Below are 21,284 nucleotides of genomic sequence, written 5' to 3'. Positions count from 1 at the left end.
AAAAAGGGTTAATACCGCCCGCAATGGGGGCGGTATTACCGCGGTTTCCCATTGATTTCATTGGGAAGGCGCGGTATAGGAGTGGTAAACACCCCGCTCCTATACCGCTCCAAAGATGCGGCTAGCAGGACTTTTGGAGCAGTCCTGCTACCGCACCGCTTCAGTGTGAAAGCCTTCGGGCTTTCACATTGAAGCCTGCAGGGCATGATTTTTCATGCAGTATAGCAGCGCTATTTTTAGCGCTGTACCGCATGAAAAACGCCTCAATGTGAAAGGGGTCTTATATTCTGATTACCTGTATCTGAGTTGTTGAAGTAACAGTTATGATTGTCTTATGTAAATTACAAACCTTATGTGGAGTGCAGGATCCATCTAGTGTTCTTTTTTGGTATTGCTGCAGTGTTCTGTTTATTTGGTTTACTGTATGTGTAGTTAAGGAAGTTGTTTGTAAGCAGGGAATTCTGGGTAGAATCTTCACAGGAAGTGAACAGCCACCATTCTTTTGAGAAGATACTTGTAGGAAGCAAGACATGTCTTTCTCAATCCATCGCCATCGCCCCTTAGAGAACTAAAAAAGAGATTTTTAATACAGCTTACCTGTAAAATCTTTTTCTTGGAGTACATCACGGGACACAGAGCGGCATTCATTACTATATGGGTTATATGGAGTACCTTCAGGTGTTGACACTGGCAATCTCAAACAGGAAATGCCCCTCCCTATATAACCCCCTCCCATAGGAGGAGTACCTCAGTTTTGTAGCAAGCAGTATGCCTCCCAAAATGGTACCCAAAGAGGGGTGGGAGCTCTGTGTCCCGTGATGTACTCCAAGAAAAAGATTTTACAGGTAAGCTGTATTAAAAATCTCTTTTTCTTTATCGTTACATCACGGGACACAGAGCGGCATTCATTACTATATGGGATGTCCCAAAGCAATGCTTACAATGAGGGGAGGGAGAACATCTCCAAGACAAAAGGATTTAATTTAGAGATATACTCAAATCATAATAAATCCAACTTAGTTGAGAAAAATAATTTTAAATTTTAAATTTAACTCAAAAAAGAGGAGCCCCCGGCATCCGAGGGTCTCAAACTGCAGCCTGCAGCACTGCCTGCCCAAAGGCTGTATCAGTATTCCTTCTTACGTCCAACTGGTAGAATTTTGTAAACGTGTGGACAGAAGACCAGGTTGCCGCCTTGCAAACTTGAGCCATAGAGATCTGGTGATGTGCTGCCCAGGAGGCGCCCATGGCCCTAGTAGAATGAGCCTTTAATGATACTGGAGGAGGCAACCCCTTCAAGCCGTAGGCCTGAGTGATTAACTGCTTAATCCACCTAGAGATGGTGGACTTTGCAGCTGCCTGCCCTTTCTTGGGCCCATCCGGTAAAATGAACAACACATCCGTTTTCCGGATCTTCCCTGTAGCTTTAAGATAGGCCTTCATGGCCCTGACAATATCCAAGGTATGCAGCAACCCTTCCTTTCTGGAAGTAGGTTTAGGGAAGAAGGATGGTAATACCAAATCCTGGTTTAGATGAAAACTGGATATAACCTTCGGTAGGAAGGAAGGATGAGGGCGGAGAACGACCTTGTCCTTATGAAAAATAAGATATGGTTCCTTACAGGATAAGGCCGCCAGTTCCAATACTCTTCTTGCGGAAACTATGGCGACCAAAAATACTAACTTCCTTGTCAGTAAAACCAAAGGAATTTCAGCCAACGGCTCAAACGGTTGTTTCTGCAAACTTGACAGAACAAGATTTAAATCCCACGGACAAAGCGGGGATTTAACTGGAGGTTTAATACGTAAGACCCCTTGAAGGAAGGTCTTAACCAGCGAGTGGGTGGCCAGCGGCCGCTGAAACCACACTGACAGAGCTGAAATCTGTCCTTTGATTGTGCTTAATGCCAATCCCTTATCCACTCCTAGCTGGAGAAAACTTAAAACTCTATCGATGGTAAACTTGCGAGAAAGCCATAGCTTGGACTCACACCAGCCTACATAGGCCTTCCAGACCCTGTAATAAATCACCCTAGAGACCGGTTTCCTGGCTCTGATTAGGGTAGAGATTACCTTCTGAGACAGACCTCTACCCCTGAGAATCAGGGATTCAGCTTCCAGGCCGTCAAATTTAGATGCCGTAAGGCAGGGTGGAGGATCGGACCTTGCGATAGCAGGTCTGGCCGTAGAGGAAGAGTCCAAGGGTCTCCTACTACCATCTTTAGGATTAGTGAGTACCATGCCCTTCTGGGCCATGCTGGAGCTACCAGAATGACTGGTATGTGCTCCACCCTGATCCTGCGCAGCAGGCGGGGTAGTAACTGGAGCGGGGGAAAAGCATAAAGAAGTTTGAACTGATGCCAAGGGCAAACCAGCGCATCGGTTCCGCAGGCCATCGGATCCCTTGAGCGGGATATGAACCTGTCTAGCTTCTTGTTGAGTCTCGATGCCATGACATCCACGTCCGGCACTCCCCATCTTTGGCAGAGTGCTTGAAAGATTTGTGGATGCAGAGACCATTCCCCCGGCAATAGAGTCTGGCGGCTTAAGAAGTCCGCCTGAAAGTTGTCCACTCCTGAAATGAATATTGCCGATATGCAGGGCACATGAGCCTCTGCCCATAGGAGAATCAAGCTCACCTCTCTCTGAGCGGCTTGACTCCTGGTTCCCCCTTGGTGATTTATGTATGCCACAGCCGTGGCATTGTCTGATTGAATTCTCACCGGGAACCCCTGTAATTTTGACGTCCAAGCCCTGAGGGCTAGTCGAGCAGCTCTGAGCTCCAAGATGTTGATGGGCAACTGCCTCTCTGGCTTTGCCCAAGTACCTTGGTGAGTGCAACCATCCAAAATTGCTCCCCAGCCCGTCAGGCTGGCGTCTGTGGTCACTATCTTCCAAGCCACTGGGCTGAAAGACTTCCCCTTCAGTAGATTCTGAGGGTCTAACCACCAACACAGACTTTGTCGGACTCTTGATGAGAGCGGCAACGGGATATCCAAGGCCTGTGGCCTTCTGCTCCCTGCTGACAGGATGGCTGCCTGCAGGATGCGAGTGTGGCTCTGGGCGTACGGCACCGCCTCGAATGTGGCCACCATCTTGCCTAGTAACCTCATACATAGGCGAATAGTCGGTTCCTTCTTGCTTAGAACCAGTAGGATTAATTCCTTGATGGCTTTGACCTTCATCAGAGGTAGAAACACCCTCTGTTGTTCTGTGTCTAACCTCATGCCGAGATATTCCAACTGCCTTGTGGGCTGGAATGCTGACTTTTCTCGATTTAGGACCCAGCCGAACCTCTCGAGGTATTGGACCGTGAGGGCCACTGCTCGCTCCAAGCCGGGAGACGAGTGATCTATGACTAGGGGGTCGTCCAGGTATGCTAGGATCGTGACCCCTTGGATCCTTAGCTTGGCTAGGATTGGAGCTAGGACCTTCGTGAACACCCGGGGGGCCGTAGCCAACCCGAAGGGAAGCGCCACGAATTGGAAATGACGCGAAGCCACCATAAAGCGTAGATATCTTTGATGTGGCTGAAAAATTGGAACATGAAGGTAGGCATCCTTTATGTCTATGGACGCCATGAAGTCGTCCTTTTGGAGTGTGGCAGCCGCTGACCGCACGGACTCCATCCGAAATGAGCGTATCTTTAGGTAAGTATTTACCATCTTTAGGTCCAAAATTGGCCTGACATCTCCATTGGACTTTGGGATGATGAATAGGTTGGAGTAGAAACCCAGCCCCTGTTCCAGGACTGGTACCTCTACTATTACTTCTTGGGAAAGTAGATGATTTAATGCCGACATTAATGCGGCTCCCTTCTCCGGATCGTTTGGAATCCTTGAATCCTGGAAATGAGGAGGAGGAAACCTTAGGAAGTCTAGTTTGTAGCCCGTAGCCACGGAAGACCGTACCCACTTGTCGGGAATGCTTGCTTCCCAAACCTCTGAAAAGAGTCGCAGCCTTCCCCCCACCTTCGTGGGTGGGGGCGCCCCTTCATAAGGTCGACTTGGGGGCTGGTTTTGCTGGTTTGCGAAACCACTGCTTTCTGCCTCTAGCAGCCTGTCCCTGCGACTTGCTCTTGAAGCTGAAGTTTGCTTTTGTAGGAGGCCGTCGATACTGTTTGGCATTAGAGGGCCCCTGCCCAGGGGAGCACTGTCGTTTAAACGCAGGCCCCTGAAACTTCTTCTTTGTTGGCAAGAGAGTACTTTTGCCGTTTGAAATGGTCTGAATGTATTTATCTAGGTCTTCTCCGAAGAGTCGTCCTCCATGGAAGGGGAACCCTACCAGGAGCTTCTTGCATGGGGGCTCGGCCTCCCAGCTTTTTAACCATAAGAGTCTTCTCATATGGATAAGGGATAACGATAAACGTGACGCTTGCTGGATAGAATCCTTAATTGCGTCTACCGTAAAGCATATGGCCCTAGGGACATCCGAAAATTCTTCTGCCTGCTGGGCAGGAATAAGTTTAAGCATCTGCTTAATTTGATCCGATAATGCTTGAGCAACCCCAATCGCAGCCACAGCTGGCTGCACTACTGCCCCTGCAGTAGTGAAGGAGTTCTTAAGTAGTGCTTCCAAGCGTTTATCAACTGGATCCTTGAACACCTGTATGTTTTCAACAGGGCATGTTAACGATAGTTAACACATGAGATGGCTGCGTCCACCGCAGGAGTAGCCCATCTCTTGGAAAATTTATCTTCCATAGGATATAATGCAGAGAATCTTTTAGGTGGTAAAAAGATTCTATCTGGCTTGGTCCAGTCTTGGAACATAACTTCCTCTAGCAGAGGATGGATCGGAAACACTGCATTGCTTTGAGGCGCCCTTAGTGAGCCCAAAGCTGAAACCGTCGATACTTGGAGATCTGGTACCGGCAAGTTGAATGCACTATGGACCAAGTCCGTTAAGGCTTGAATCCACCAGCTCTCCCTTTGGGAGACTGCTCCAGACTCCTCTGTATCCTGGTCTTCGATCCCCGAACCTGCTTGGTCCTTGTCCAAGAGGTCGTCCAATTCCCCTGAGGAAAGGACCTCCTCTTCCGAGGGTCCACGCTCGGGCGACGGAGACCTAATCCGCTTACTGCCCCGCATAGCTGTGGCTATCATTTTTCCCATTCTTTTCTCCATCTCTTTTAAAGAGGTGAGTAATACCTCGTCCGTGACCATCTTAGGGTTGGACTGACTCTCTGGGGGAATCCCCACCTCTTGTACCCTCTGACCCGGATGCCATGGTACAATACCGAGGTACACCTGCTAGCTTATTGGTACTTGGAACTATAAATAGTTAATTGTCCAAACACCTGTTTGGGGGATAAAAAATGCCTCCTCTCCCCTAGATGATCCTTTTTTTTTTTTTTTTTTCGTTTTTCAAATCCAGGAAAGAAAAAGCACTTTGTCCCCCTAAGTAGTATTGCCAAAGAAAAACTATTGAGATGGAAAAGAACAGCCTATTTCTAGGCTTGAAAACAGTCTTCTGAAGACTGTAATATCTTTTGTGGCCACTGTGTGTGCTCGGCGCCCCGTGCTGCCGCTCTGGTCTTTCCCTCCTCAGTTCCAATCTTAGAATGAGCTGCTGGAACGAAAAAGGAAGGGCCGCCCCTTCCTTAAGCAGCTGACCCGCCCTTCCCCCCTCAGTTCAACGGCGCGAATTGCGCCTATAACACGGGGATGCGTGCGCGCGCGCCCGCCGACAGGGGGGGGGTTGGGGGGAAGGGAGCCTCTCCACGAGGAGGTCAGCGTCTGCCTGCTTTGCAGGCTCTGAGGAGGAAGAACCGATGGAGCACCGCCTGGAGGCTTGCAGGTAAGCACAGCTCTCTGAACACACACATACCATACACACAGGCCCCACTCAATGCTTTTCCAACACTACAAGGGAGGTCACTTCTTATGGGGAATAATACACATAGAGCCATCCTATCATTAAAGATATGTGACTAGTTTGCCAGATGCAGCGCATAACTTTAGGCATGTCCCCTGTGACCCCCCAGAAAAAACCTGCTAAGAACCAAGTTCCGCAAGTTTTCCCCTCACTTACCTGCTCCATGCCGCAGGACTTTGCCAAGCAAGAGGCCCAATCTTCCCCCATCTCCGTGGGGCTGTCTAGACCTTCAGGCCCTGGGTTCCTATGAAGGATCCACTGTCCTGGGCCCATATAGCACCCTGGCAACAGAAACATTAGGCCCCCAAAGGTTTCTAAGTTCTGGGCCCAGGGTCCAGCTCTCTAAAAAGAAAAGCATTATGGGCTATACCCCAAGGGTTTGGGGTCCGGTTACTGACCACTTTAGCACTGAGGCCTTTGGACAGAACCGGTTAGCTCACCTAATCCCAAGGATGCGGAGGCAAGCTAAACCATGACCAACACCTAAGACACTGGCGTAAAAACTGAGGTACTCCTCCTATGGGAGGGGGTTATATAGGGAGGGGCATTTCCTGTTTAAGATTGCCAGTGTCAACACCTGAAGGTACTCCATATAACCCATATAGTAATGAATGCCGCTCTGTGTCCCGTGATGTAACGATAAAGAAAAGTATGTTTTTATTATCTCATTCTGTATTGTAGATTGTTGTTTCTGTAATGTATGCAATATTGTACTCAATGGTCTATTTCTGTTATTTTGTAGTTTCACCTAGCTTGTTCTAATAAAATTGAGATCAAAGAAATATGGTATCTGAAGTTTATGGGACAAGAAGGTTCAGCTGTCTGCTCTAGAGACAGAACAGTGACATTTTTAAGCTGACCTCTGAAGGGAAGATAAGCTGATTTCGGAAGTCTGTATAGGCTGGGGCTACGCAGTATTCATACAGTCAGAAGCCTTAAACAAACAGGTCTGCGGCAGGTGAAGCTAGCAGCCATGCTACACAGACATGCTCTGTCAAGCAGCATCGACACTAGAACGGTCTCTATACAGCAAGACAGCTTCTTCCCCGCAGCCATATCTCACAGTGGGACATCTTCTTACAAAACACGTTCACAAGCAAGCTCATCCAAGTCATCTGTTGCAAATGCAGCAGCGATCGCCCATTCAAAAGCTGAAGCAGCAAGAGCCAGGGCCGCATTCGCAGACCAAGAGCTGCAGATGAAAAAAGAAAAGGCCCACCTTGAAGCAGAAAAGGTGAGACAGGAACAAGAGAGAAAAGGAAAGTACGCATGGAGCAAGAAAGAGAGAAGGAATCAAGAGGCATCTCTGAAATTGCTGCAAGCTATCCTAGAAGCCAACATGGAAAGACTGGCAGTGGACCGAGACGCTGCCATTGCAGAAGCTTTAGAAGCAGCCATCTATGATAAGCCAAGAGTAGGCAGCAGCATACCAGGCCTAACAAGATTCCATGCAACGCACGTCAGATTATGTCTACCAGCACTGTAACCCAAGCAGCATCCCACAATGAGAAATAAAACATGACGTCAGTGGGTCACATCAAATAAAGCAGCAACTAGACGACCTTGGACCCCAGTGCTACAAGCAAGAACAATCTGACACCTGTCTTCACTCCAAAGGGTTATGCAACGAGCCAGTATGAACTGCCAACCTTATGCAAGTATGAGCCCAGCACGCCTAAAGAAGAGACTTCGACCAGGTACGCCTATACACCACAATACAATACATCAGCAGGCTACCCCAGTGCCAATCAGGCTACTGTAGACTTTTCCAAGTTCCCTGCAAAATGTGAGTTACCCAAGGACTTGCCAAAATTAGTGATCACCCTCAACTCTACAGGGCGTGGCGATCCTCTTTCCAGAGTTTCATTCAAGGTCTAGATCTATCCTGCAGGGAACAGATAGAACTCCTCGTAAAGTGGCTTGGCAATGATTCTGCTGAACATGCCAAAAGGATCAGAGACATTAAAGGGGTTGTAAAGGTTTGTTTATTTTCTAAATAGGTTCATTTAAGCTAGTGCATTGTTCACTTACCTTTTCCTTCAATTTCCCTTCTAAATGTTTACTTTTCTTAGTTTTCTTTGTCTGAATTTCTCACTTCCTGCTCCTCCTCAGTAAGCTGTTCTGGCTGACTAACACCCAGCCAGAACGGCTCGAATGATGGGGGCAAGCTTACTGAGGAGAAACAGGAAGTGAGAAATTCAGACATGAAAAAAAAAACATTTAGAAGGGAAATCGAAGGAAAAGGTTAGTGAACCAACAATGCACTAGCTTAAAGTAACCCATTTAGAAAATAAAAAACAAACCTTTACAACCCCTTTAATATAAACCACCCTGAGATAGGCCTTACAAACATCTGGAACAGACTGGATAGATGTAATGGCTCACCAGAGGCTATAGAGAGTACACTGTTTAAAAGGATAGAGGACTTCCCAAAGATACCTAGCAGAAGTTACCAAAGACTCAGAGAATTCAGTGACCTGTGTATGGAGTCACAAGTGGCTAAAGCAGAAGGGGACTTACCTGGCCTTTCTTATCTTGACTCTGCTAGAGGTATTAACACCTTAGCACAAAAACTACCTGATGAGTTACACGAAAGATGGATTGCTCATGGCTGTAACTACAAACGAAAACTCAATGTGCTTTTTCCACCCTTTAGTAAGTTTGTGGACTTTGTAGACAGACAAGGAGGAACGAAAGATGACCCCAGCTTAAATTTTTCCAGTGTCTTATACCATTTCTTCTGGCCCTAAGCAACTGAGAGCTCCAGTAGCAGTGCACAAAACAAAAATTTCTTTCAACAGATTTGCAGAGTCTCAGCCAGAGGATCAAGACAGCAACCCTACTAAGTTCTGTCCCCTGTATAAGATGCCGAATCCTCTTCTGAAATGCAGAGCCTTCAGGACAAAGACCATCCAGGATTGCAAGGCTTTCCTCAAAGAGAACAACATCTGTTACAAGTGCTGCTCTTCATCCACACACTTCGCTAAGGACTGTAAGGTCAGTGTTAAATGTACAGAATGTAAAAGCACAGAGCACAACACAGCTCTACACCCAAGGCCTACTCCAAGAAATGTCCCACCTGTTTAAAGGGATAAGGAGCAAGGCAGAGAGACCAAAGACGAGTACAGATGTCATAGAAATCACTTCACAGTGCACTGAAGTCTGCAAAGGAAGTACAGGTAGCAGATCCTGCTCTAAAATCTTGTCTCGTGAGTTTACAAAAGGGGAAAGAGACAAATCAGTCAAGCTCTATGTCATCTTGGATGATCAGAGTAATAAGTCACTAGCTAGATATGCGTTTGACATTCTAAACCTTAAAGGCCCCAGCAGCCCTTACTCCCTTAGGACTTGTGCAGGTACAGTGGAAACGGCAGGGAGAAGAGCTTATGGCCTACAAATTGGATCTATGGATGGCAAGACATGCCTATCCTTACCGACCATAATAGAGTGCAACCAGATACCAGACAACAGATCAGAGATTTCCACACCAGACTCACTTGAATCACATAGCACATCTCATACCAGAACTAGATGATCAGGCTCAGATAATCTTACTCCTAGGGAGAGATATCTTGCAAATCCACATAATAAGAAAACTGATCAACGGTCCTCAAAACGCTCCATATGCCCAAAAACTGGATCTCGGGTGGGTCATTATAGGTGATGTTTGCCTGGGATGTGCACACAACCCAGCATCTGTTAATAACCTGCTCACTAGTACCCTCGAGAATGGTAGTCCTTCTCTTTTCCAACCCTGTCAAAATCACATCCTCATAAAGGAGCTGCCACACAACCCTGTACCTCTTCCCTTCCTAAGTCCCCTCTGACAAAATACCTATGACGACCAAAGCGACTTACTGTAGGACGCACAGTGTTCAGGAGAACAAAGGAAGATAACCAGGTAGCAATGTCCATTGAGGATAGGCTCTTCCTAGAGGTTATGGCAAGGGTGCCCAACCTTTTGAAGAGCAAGGGCCACTTAAGCGACTTGGTAACTAGTGTTGCTCACGAATATTCGTATTGCGAATATTCTGCTCGAATATGGCATATTCGAGTATTCGCGATATATTTCGAATTTCGTGGTGAATATTCGCTATTCCGAATATTCGCATTTTTTCAATTTTATTTTTAAAACAGATCACATTCCTATCGACGTCTAAAAGCATTGCTGGTATGATTAGAGACCCTGGGCCAAGTAGCTAAGCTGAGGCGATCCTTTTATGTTGCCGAATATAAAAAAAAAAATTGCGAAATTTCGCTAATGCGAATGCGAAAATGATTGCGAATTTTCGATAACTGTGGTAGGAGAACTCTGATTGTCTCTGATGCAAAAGGGGGGGGGCTTTGTGTATGTTTCTGTTATGAATATTTGTATGTTTGATATTATTTTTTTGTAAGAAGGGAAAAAATTGCGCATACCTTAAAAAAAGGGGAGAATACAGCAGCAACTCAAAAATGTTATACAACATAAATTAATACAAGACAGAAAATGGAGTCGCTCTACAAGAATAATAAATATGGTCTAGTGTACAAGACATGTGGGCAAATTAATAAAATAAGCAAGCGCAAATAACTTGTGAAATACACAGTGAAACAAATATAAAAGAAATATAGTCCCAATAATAGAGGAGAAGAGTAATCTTTCATAAAAATGTCTTTGATATGTGAAGTGAAAAAAAGTCCAAAGCATGCAGCATGAACGTGTTCAATCTTCAAGGTTGTTTGATTGACAAACGGCTGTACAGATGGATAGAGTAAAGAATCACCACCAATGCAAAACACTTTTTTATTTTCTATTGTAAAATATCACGAATATTCTAAGCCAATCAGAGTGCTCCTTCCGCATTGCCGAATATTCGCAATTATTTTGGATTGTAAAATATCACAAATATTCTGAGCCAATCAGAGTGCTCCTTTCCGCATTTGTCGAAATTTCGCAATTATTTAGTATTGTAAAATATCACGAATATTCTGAGCCAATCAGAGTGCTCCTTCCGAAATTTCGCCATCAATATCGCATTCGCATTTTGCGAAATTTCGATACAATATCACCAATATTCTGAGCCAATCAGAGTGCAAAATATCACGAATATTCTGAGCCAATCAGATGTGGCACCTTCCGCTGTTGTCGAAATTTCGCAATTATTTTCGCATTCGCAATAGCGAAATTTCGCAAAAATTTCATTTCGATTAAAATATCACGAATATTCGAATTTAGCGAATATTTCTCGAATATTCGGCTATATATTCGTGATATATCGCAAAATCGAATATGGCGTATTCTGCTCAACACTATTGGTAACCGGTCGCGGGCCACAATGAGCGGAGCAGGTGGATAGCAGCCCACTCTACTCTATAGAGCCAACTCTACTTTTTTTACGGATTGGAGGTAGGCATTTGTAAACGGACACAAGTCCATTTACATCTGCCACTCCTTAGAGGTGAATGGAGGTCCCGATTTTGCCAGACTGACTGCGTAAAAGGGGCCTAAGGCTGCTTTCACAATGATGCACCGTTTACCTGCACCGCGGGTGCAGCACAGTTCACCTGTGGCTTTCCTGCAGTTTAGCTGCACTTTGCCATAGACTTTTATTATATCCTATAGGTGTGGTGCACTTTCAGAAAGCACACAAAAATTGAAGGTAATATAAGTCTATGGCTCAGTGCAGGTAACCTGCAGGTGCACTGCTCTACACCTGTGTATCAGTTTGAAAGCAGCCCAGTAACCACTGCAGAACAGATCTGCCCATATATACACTGTGCTTTTAGTAATAAACTTACCTTTTAATAACAGTATTCTATTCTTTTTTATTCCATCCCAAAGCAGGAGGTCGCGAGCCACATCAGATGGCTCCCCGGGCCACTGGTTGGGCACCCCTGGGTTATGGAAAGGAGTATGGAGAAAGACGTGACTAATAGCTGGGTAGCACCTCTTCCCTTTAGGCTACAAAATTGGAGAGTTAGTACTCACCGGTAACTCCTTTTCCGGTAGTTTCCAGGACAGCCCTTGAGAGATGGAGTCCCTCCCATTGACACAGGAAACACGTTGCCAGCAGTTTAAAAAAGACGTCCCTCAGGTCCCTGGCCAGGTCTTCCACCAATAACCGAAGGACGGAACTGCAAAATATAACCGCAACAGGTTAATCATGTTAATGCATCATATAAATATAAAGGGTGGGATTGTGCTGTCCTGGAAGACTACCGGAAAAAAGAGGTTACCGGTGAGTACTAACTCCAATTTTCCATGGTCGTCTTCCAGGACAGCCCTTGAGAGGATCCCCAAGTACTTACCAGATTAGGGTGGGACCACAGCTTGGAGGACCTTCCTCCCAAAAGCTTGATCCTGGCTGGACAATAATCCAGTCTAATGTTTTGTTAAGGTGGAAAAAACTTCGACCAAGTGGCTGCTTTACAAATCTGCTCCGGAGTTGGCAACCAGCTTTTCCACCCAGGATGTTGCAAGTGCCCTTGTGGAGTGGGCTTTAACACCCCCCCGGAGAATCTTTACCCAATATTTTATAGCTTTTTAGAATAGCTAACCAAATCCATCTAGCTATCGTGGTTTTGGAAGCTTTTCTGCCCTCTGCGCTGACCGGAGAAAAGAACAAACAAATAATCTGTTAGTCTGAAAGAACTTGTATCTAAATATTTTAGAATACATCTTCTCACATCTAGTAGATGGAACTTGCCTCTCCTCTTCATTAGAGGCGTTCTGGCAAAAGGAAGATAAAATAATATCTTGGGACCTATGAAAATTTGATGAAATCTTTGGCAGGAACCCAGGGTCTGTCTTCAAAATGATTCTGCTTCCAATATTTGAAGAAAAGCCTCTCTGATTGAAAGCACTGTTTATTTCACTGACTCTGCGAGCTATAGAAATTGCTACCAGGAGCACCGTTTTCAAAGTGAGCAGTCTTAGAGAGGCCTCCGAGATGGGCTCAAACGGAGCACCCAAAAAAGCTTTTAGGACGCACTGACAGGTCCCACGTTGGAGTTATTTTTGTTTAGTTGGTTTCGGTCTGAAATTGCCTTGCAGAGACCTAGAAATAAGTTGATCCTCTTGTAAACGTCTTTCAAGGTAAACACTTAGGGCCGCTACTTGTACCTTGATAGTGCTCGGGGATAACCCCTTGTCTACCCCGTCTTGTAGAAACTGTAAGAATGTTTTTTAAACGTTCTTGTTGGATTCCACCCTGATCTTGCCAACCAGGAATTACATTTTTTCCCAGGTTTTTCCCATAGAGTGGCCCGATAACCGCTTTCTACTCTGGAGCAGGGGTTTGGATTACTCTTTCTGATAGGCCTTTTTCTCTCAGAATTTCTTTCCTCAGTAACCATGCTGATAAGCTTCAGCATGGTACCTGAGGGTGGCAGGAGAGGTCCCTGTGACAGGAGGGTCCTGTCTGCACGGGAGTCTCAACGGCGGTTGATCTGTTAGTCTTAGTAACGTTGTGAACCAAGGTCTCTTGGGCCAAAAGGGTGCCACCAGATTTAGACATGTTTCCTCTACTAGAAACTTGGACCAAAACTCTTGGAATGAGATGAAGTGGTGGAAATGCATAAGCTAGACTGAAAGTCCAGGGTATTTGTAGTGCATCTACGCCCGCCTCCCCCCCCCCCAAGGCTGATCTCCTGGGTATAGAGAGCAAAAATTTGGAACCTTGGTATTCTCTTTTGTCGCGAACAAGTCTATCTCTGGGTACCCCCAGTGGTTTGTTATGAGATTGAAGGCTTCCCTGTGTAGAGACCACTCTTGATTCAAAACTAATTGTTGGCTCAAGAAATCTGCAGTGTTGTCTGCTCGCCCTTCAAATGAATTGCAGAGATGGATTTTAGATAATTCTCTGCCCATTGGAACAGTTGTTTTGGCTACCATCATTAGGCGAGGACTCCTGGTACCTCCCTGCTTGTTTATATAAGCTACTGCCGTCATGTTGTCTGACCTGAACTGAAGATGGTGACCTTGCAGCTTTTCCTGAAAAGCTAGCAGTGCTCTTAGGATTGCTGCTAACTCCTTCCAATTGGAAGAAGACCTTCTCTCTTCTGGTGTCCACCTGCCTTGTATCCAGAAGGTGTTGAGATGGGCTCCCCAGCCCAAACTGCCGCGTCTGTGGTCAGAATGGACGTGATAGGAAGGACCCAGAGAACCCCTTTGTTTAGGTTCTTTTTGTCCTTCCACCACCAGAGCGAACGTTTCACCTTGGTGGGGATCGATACTGAGTCTTCCAGATCTTTTCTCTTATTTGTTCCAGCAGAACATTTTGAAGATCTCTCTGTGGAACCTGGCCCATTGCACCGCTGGGATGGCTGCCGTCATCAGCCCTAAAGAGCAGACATGACCTCCCTTACTGTGCAATCGGGACTGGTTGAAGAAAGGACATCCTCTGATGTATGGTTGGAAATCTTTTCTTCCGGTAAAACAATCTTTTGTTCTACCGACAGTATCCTGTAACCTAGGTATAGGATATTCTGCGTTTGGGTCGTCTTGGATTTTTCCATACTGACAATCCACCCCAAGCTACTCAGTTGTACTGTGTCAACTCTAGGTCTTGACAGAGCTGTTTCTCTGAGATTTCTTCCTCTTCAATCTCTAGCATATCATAAATGGCACCTAGTAAATTATCTACCTCCTCAAAAGATAATTTGTACTTTGTCACTCTGTTATCTGTAACCTGACTCTCCTCTTGGTCTGAATCAGAATCAGAGGATTCAGGTCTAACTAACCCAGGGCTATGCTCCCTTTCTCTACGGGGCTCCCCGGAGCTAGGCATTGTGGGGCTCGGTGAAGGGGAAACTGTAGCACTACTAGAGGTAGCAGCCGTGCTAACATTAGAAATCAAATCTCTAAGGGATTTAAACGTAGAAGCCATTTCCTCCTTAAATTACCCAAGAAACTTGCTAGAGGGAGAGTCTGCCTCAGATTTAACAATCTAGCAATACATTGCTTGCACAAGGTCTTATCATAGCCCGAGGATAACTTGCTACCACAATTAGGGGCACTTTCTGCGGCCAGACTTGTCTTCCCTTGAAGATTTTTTAGCCTGTAAAGATAAGAAGAAAACACTCAGCTCCTTCCTCCCTTACTGAGGTACAACCCGTGCTGCTACCAACACCATGTTTCCCCCCTGGGACGTGACCCCCCATGGAGCGACTCCAGACACCACACCTAGCCTAAAAATACCCATGAGTGCATGCTTGGCAGCCTACCTGGGTTATGCTGGTGCCTGGGGATTAACTCCATGTGGCCCCCTTCCTCCAAACCCGGGCGCTCGTCCTGTATGGCTGGATGCAGGCCGGGATATGCAGGTCCAGCTTGGGCTTTTCCTCTCCCCCATGCGCCGTTAGAAGACCAGGAACCGGAAGTCTTGGCGCACAAGCTATGACGCGATTCCGCCGGAAATGACGCAACGGCGTCTCCGCCCCCAGCCAATGCTGTACAGAGCATGCAAATCGAATTTACCGCTCCAGGGGGAACCGCGCCATTCTGCCACAGACCATGTCGGCACTGGGAAGGGGAGAAAAACTGGCCTGCTCCTGTCAGCTGGACGGTACCCCGTGCCTACCACACCAACACAAATGTGCGGCAGTAGGTAAGACACAGTCCTCTAGTGCGGCCCTTCTTTCCCTGCAGGAAGCCCTGAGAAATGAAGTCCAAAAATGTTTCTTTAGGCAACATGTTCCCTCGACGGAGAAACACAAAGACTGGACAGGGACCTGAGGGACTGCCTTTTAAACTGCTGGCAACGTGTTTCCTGTGTCGATGGGAGGGACTCCATCTCTCAAGGGCTGTCCTGGAAGACGACTAGGGAAAGACGACATTTTGCCTAACAGAGAACTAGCATATAAAACGCCTCACTTCCTTAAGACACAATCTTCAAAAGAAATCAGAGAGGAGAGAACATTTATTTTCCTTCATGGAGAAAATATTCCATAATGGTCATGCTGAGATAGCCCCAAACCTCAATGAGGAATGTTGGTACTTACCCATATTTGGGGTTTATCACCCTAAGAAGCCAGGACAGATTAGAGTGGTGTTCGATTCCAGCGCCAATCATGAGGGTGTCTCTCTAAATGAGGTACTTCTCTCTGGCCCTGACCTGAACAGACTAGGAGTACTTCTCCGCTTTCGCAAAGATATAGTCGCATTCATGGCAGACATACAACAGGGGGCGTGGCTTGATGCGCGGCGCGAAATGGCTGCGGTGTAGTGGAGCTCCCGACAACCCGTGGGACCTGAGAGCTGAAACCGGACGGATTTCGGACGACTATGTCCTCCCAACTCAGGAGGGGATCTCACAACCGCTCCCTACGCTCCCTGGGTACCCCCAAAAGGAAGACAACCCCTACTAACCTTAGCAAATTTTGCTATAACGGCAACAGCAAGGCCTCCAAGATGGCGACGCCGCTCAGACTGAACATGGAGGAGGATATGGAGGACGACGAGGTCTCCCTCCCAGCATCTGAGGATTCCTCAAAAGGTACTGACCGTGCGGATGTTCCCCTGACATATGCTGCAATGACTGATATAGCAGCGGATATCAAAAACTCTTCTCCTTAGCCATCACAGACATTAAAACTGAACTGCTCAGGCTCTCAGAGCAGATGGCTGTGACGGAGCGTGCAGGCAAAAGGAGAGACAGGGCCCTGCTCAGACTCGATGATATATTGGCTAATCATTCGCAACACCTGATGGATATGAACAGGCAGATCGAAGATTTGGACAATAGAGGACGCAGACACAATATCAGGGTAAGGGGGGTCCCAGAATCAGTATCACCTGAGGGTGTGAAGCCGACGTTTTCCGCCATCTTCAACACCCTGTTGGATAGGCCGGAGCAATCCCCCATCGAGTTTGACCGTGCACACAGAGCACTCAGGCCCAAAGCACCAGATGACAACCCCCCTAGGGATATTATATGCTGCCTGCCGAACTTCGGCCTGAAAGAGGAAATCTTGCTTAAAGCAAGAAATGCAGACCAGATCCAACGCTACGGTCCAGCTATTTCAGGATCTATCACCAATCACCCTCAAGAATAGGAGAGCCCTGAAACCCCTCCTAGCTGTCATGAGAGAGAAGGGGATAAACTATCGATGGAAGTTCCCATTTGCACTCCAAGCTGCCTACATGTGCAAACCGCCCCTCATCAACAACCCGCAACACTCACCCGGTCCATCATCACTTTTCTCCCAGATCCAACAGAGGAACCAACGTAACACCCCAAACAGAAGATACAACGACTCCCAGCACCCTCAAAGAGCCCTAGAATGAAGGAGGCCCACCGCGTGTAAATGTTTCCAGACACCACTTCACTATTCCCAGCAGATCTAAATCCTGCACAAAAGCTGTGGCAATATACAGGAGCTGCCCTGTAGCCCGTACCTCAGATCCCCTATTTTGCAGTTACAACATTTTTTCTTTTTCTTTTTTATTGTTTCCTATTTTTCAATCCTATTTTCATTGTTATATGCAGCCTCTATGGGATGTCTCGTTTTAACGTGGGTTGATAGATGGAGTTTTTTCTATCCTTCCACTAGATGGCGCTCCCTAATAAGACCGATCCCACGGTACTTCTACACCTTTTATCTCTCCCCCTCTACACATCCTGTGTTGAACGGGACCTGATGTCGGAGCAGATCAACAGACTTACACTTTATAGGGTGATAAACTTTAACGTGTTCCGCAACTAACCTTTTATATCCTTATAGGTTTTTTGTGCTCACCCCACCATTTCCTCCCAGGTCCCTGTTCCCTCTTCCTGCAAACCAAGCAGCCGCAAAAGGTGATGACGATTCCGGAACATCCACCACTCGCGATCCACGGACGTTTGTAGCACAGTTGTCTCAATCCAACCGCTCACGACATCTTATCGCTCCTCCGATCGGGTCGAACGTGAGTACTTTGTTGCCCTGTTAGGCACCCACGTGTTAAGCTGCACCCCTTCGACCTAGACCTTGGAGTCGAGATGAACTGGTGCACGTTCACCACCCATACTCACACATTGGAATTGAATTAACCCAAGTCTGCATTGTGACAGCCTGCCTGTTCCCTTCCTTTTTTTTTCGCCTTTTTTTCTTCTTTTTTCTTTTTTTTCTCTTCTTTTTCTTTTCACCAGTGAATGCTACCCAAGCACTGGTACCGCACTGCCTGGACTTTAAAGCACAGAAGGCACACAGAAGGCACTCTGGATCTCCACTCTGCCAGTGTGGTGTGGGCCTGGCGGTTGGGCGTCCCAGGTTTACCTCTGGTATAGCTATGGTCACATACGATTCGTATATGGAACTGTATTTTTTGTTTTCTTGTTGTTTGTTTATGGTTTTTTGTTCACACTTCTATTGAGGGGTTTCATCTCTGTTAGGCCTCTACAGACAGTTGATGCACGTATTTGTATTAGATGGAATAGTTGAATACGCTCACACAATGGGTACTACCATTGCCACCCACCACGCTGGCATAGATCAACAACACTAAGGTTCACACGTACCATCTTAGATCCCTATCTATGATGCCCTATCTATATATAACAACCTAAATCTCTCCTGCATACTTCTTTCGGTCCCACGGCCTCGATCCCCACACGAACAATTCAATTTCGGGTTTGATCACCAACTGTCACAAACCCTGTTCGTCATCGATATCACAGCGACGGATTGTGTCCCCGCAGTGATCCGCGCTCGTGACTCCCACTCACCCCCAAGAGTACGTTCTAGATCTTAATATTTAATATTCTAACTAACTCACCACCCTTTGGGTGTGTATTTGAGTTCAACTCATTCTTATGCCGCGTACACACCATCACTTTATGTGATGAAAAAAACGACGTTTTTAAAAACGTCACTTTAATTGACCGTGTGTGGGGGAAATTGTCATTTTATGTCTTGTAAAAAACGACCAAAAAAAATTGAAGCATGCTTCAATTTTATGTGTCGTTTTTCAAAACGTAATTTTTTACTTCACAGAAATTGACCGTGTGTAGTAAAAAACGTAGTTTAAAAACAACGTTTTTTCACCCGCGCATGCCCAGAAGCTACTTATGAAGCAAGCTTCAATGGAAAAAAAGTGGTGAGAATGTAACCTCGCTTTGCTAGAACATTGTGGAGAAAAACGATGGTGTATAGGCAACTTCGTCTTTGAAAATTGAAGTTTCAAAAACGTCATTTTTTACTTCACAGAAAATTTCTTTTTTTTTCATCACATAAAGTGATGGTGTGTACGGGGCATAACTTCCCCTTATTACCTGCCCTCTTGACCTAACCTTCTTATCCCCCCCACTTGACCTACCCCCACCCCTCCCTTCTTCCATACATGCGCAGCTTGCCGCCTCACCTTTCTTCGCCCAGACCTACCCAGAAGGCATATCCCCCACAAAATGGCTTACTCCTTCCTAGGTAAATCACCCTCCCTCATATCGCATAACATCAATGGATTGGAACATCCTGAAAAACGAACAAAATTGCTTAAAGAACTCAAAAAGGTTCGTCCCTCGGTAGTTTTCCTACAGGAAACCCACTTCAAAGGACAGGATATCCCCAAAATCACAGACAACTTTTTCACGAAGGCCTATCACGCTACTAATCCTCTAGCTAAGACCAAAGGAGTGTCCATCCTACTCAACAAACATTCACCCTTTGTACTACAACACCAAATTTCTGATCCAGAGGGTCGCTATATCTTCCTAAAAGGCACATGGGGGGGCTCCCCGATCACCCTTGCCAACGTCTATTTCCCTAACACGGCACACATCACATTCTGCCGCAAAATCGTTGATGAACTCAAATGGTTTGCAGAGGGATGTATTGTCCTGGGCGGTGACTTCAACATACCCCTCTCCCCTCTGAGGGACACCTCAAATGGCTACACTCATGTTTCCTATAAGATACTGAAACGTATCAAGACATTGCTTCAATCTTTGACACTAGTTGACGCACCCCTCAGAGAAGGATTTCACCTTTTTCTCTTCCCCCCACAAACGACATTCCCGTATTGACATGATTTTCATTACCCAAAGAGACCTGGGCAGTTTACAGAGGGCTAAAATTGGCATTATCTCCCTCTCTGACCATGCTCCTACTGCCATTTCCCTACTACTTGACTCAACTAAACGCTCCACCTTTAATTGGAGACTTAACGCAACACTGCTCACCGACCAGGACGTAAGACGACATACACCGGACAATCACGACATATTTCCAGAATAACCGAGACAGTGACACAAACCCCCTAAACAATTGGGAGGCACACAAATCCGTAGTCAGGGGTGAACTAATTAAGTGGGGCTCCAGAAGGAAAAGGGAGAGAGAGGGCGAAATCACTCGACTATCACACCAAATAATTAACTTGGAGACTCAACATAAACAGTCCCTCTTGACAGCAGTAGAGGAAGAGCTGTTGTCATGTCGGTCCTCACTGAAACAGATACTAGACATTAAAATCAGAAAAGCCCTTTTCTTCCGGAAAAACATTTTCTATGAGCAAGGGGACAAAAGTGGGAAACTACTTGCAAAGGCCCTCAGGGACGCCCAATCAACAAACCATATCCACGCCATTAAAGATGGACAAGGGGTAATGAATCACGATCCAGGGAAGATAGCTAACCTCTTTTCAAAATTTTATAACAAACTCTATAACCTCCCTGACCAACACAAACCCCACCATGTTACGAGCACCAAGAGAGAAGCAATACTAGATTTCCTAAAAGATAGTGAACTCCCAATGCTCAATTGCGAAGACACATCCAAATTAGACGAACCCATAAACCTTTTAGAGCTACAAGCAGCCATTGCAGACCTAAAAGCAGGGAAAAGCCCAGGCCCAGATGGCTTTACTTCTCAATATTATAAGACTTACTTGAATATCCTCTGCAAACCCCTTCTTTCCTCCTTTAATCACCTGGCAAAAAACAAACACGACTCTAGCTCCTTCCTGATGGCCCACATTGCGGTGATCCCCAAACCCGATAAAGACCACTCAGACTGTGCTAATTACAGACCCATATCGCTATTAAATATTGGATTTAAAGCTCCTAGCAAAAATTCTGGCTAACAGATTGAAACCCATACTCAACAAAATAATAGGCCCTGAACAAGTAGGCTTTATGCCCGGGAGGGAAGCACATGACAACATCACAAAGACGCTTAACCTGATACATTTTGCACGAGACTCCAAGACCAACGGGATGTTACTATCTACCGACGCCGAAAAGGCCTTCGATAGAATATCCTGGGACTACATGTTCTCCACCTGCACACATATAGGACTAGGTGGAGGCATGCTGTCCTGGCTATCAGCCCTATACCAACGTCCACAAGCCAGATTCAAATTAAACAACACTCTGTCCGACCCAATCAATATACAGAATGGGACCCGCCAAGGCTGCCCCCTCTCCCCTATACTCTTTATCATTTCCTTG

The sequence above is a fragment of the Rana temporaria genome, chromosome 6 (assembly GCF_905171775.1).
Source record: "Rana temporaria chromosome 6, aRanTem1.1, whole genome shotgun sequence".
NCBI lineage: Eukaryota > Metazoa > Chordata > Amphibia > Anura > Ranidae > Rana > Rana temporaria.
This window is presented reverse-complemented; position numbering follows the sequence as displayed.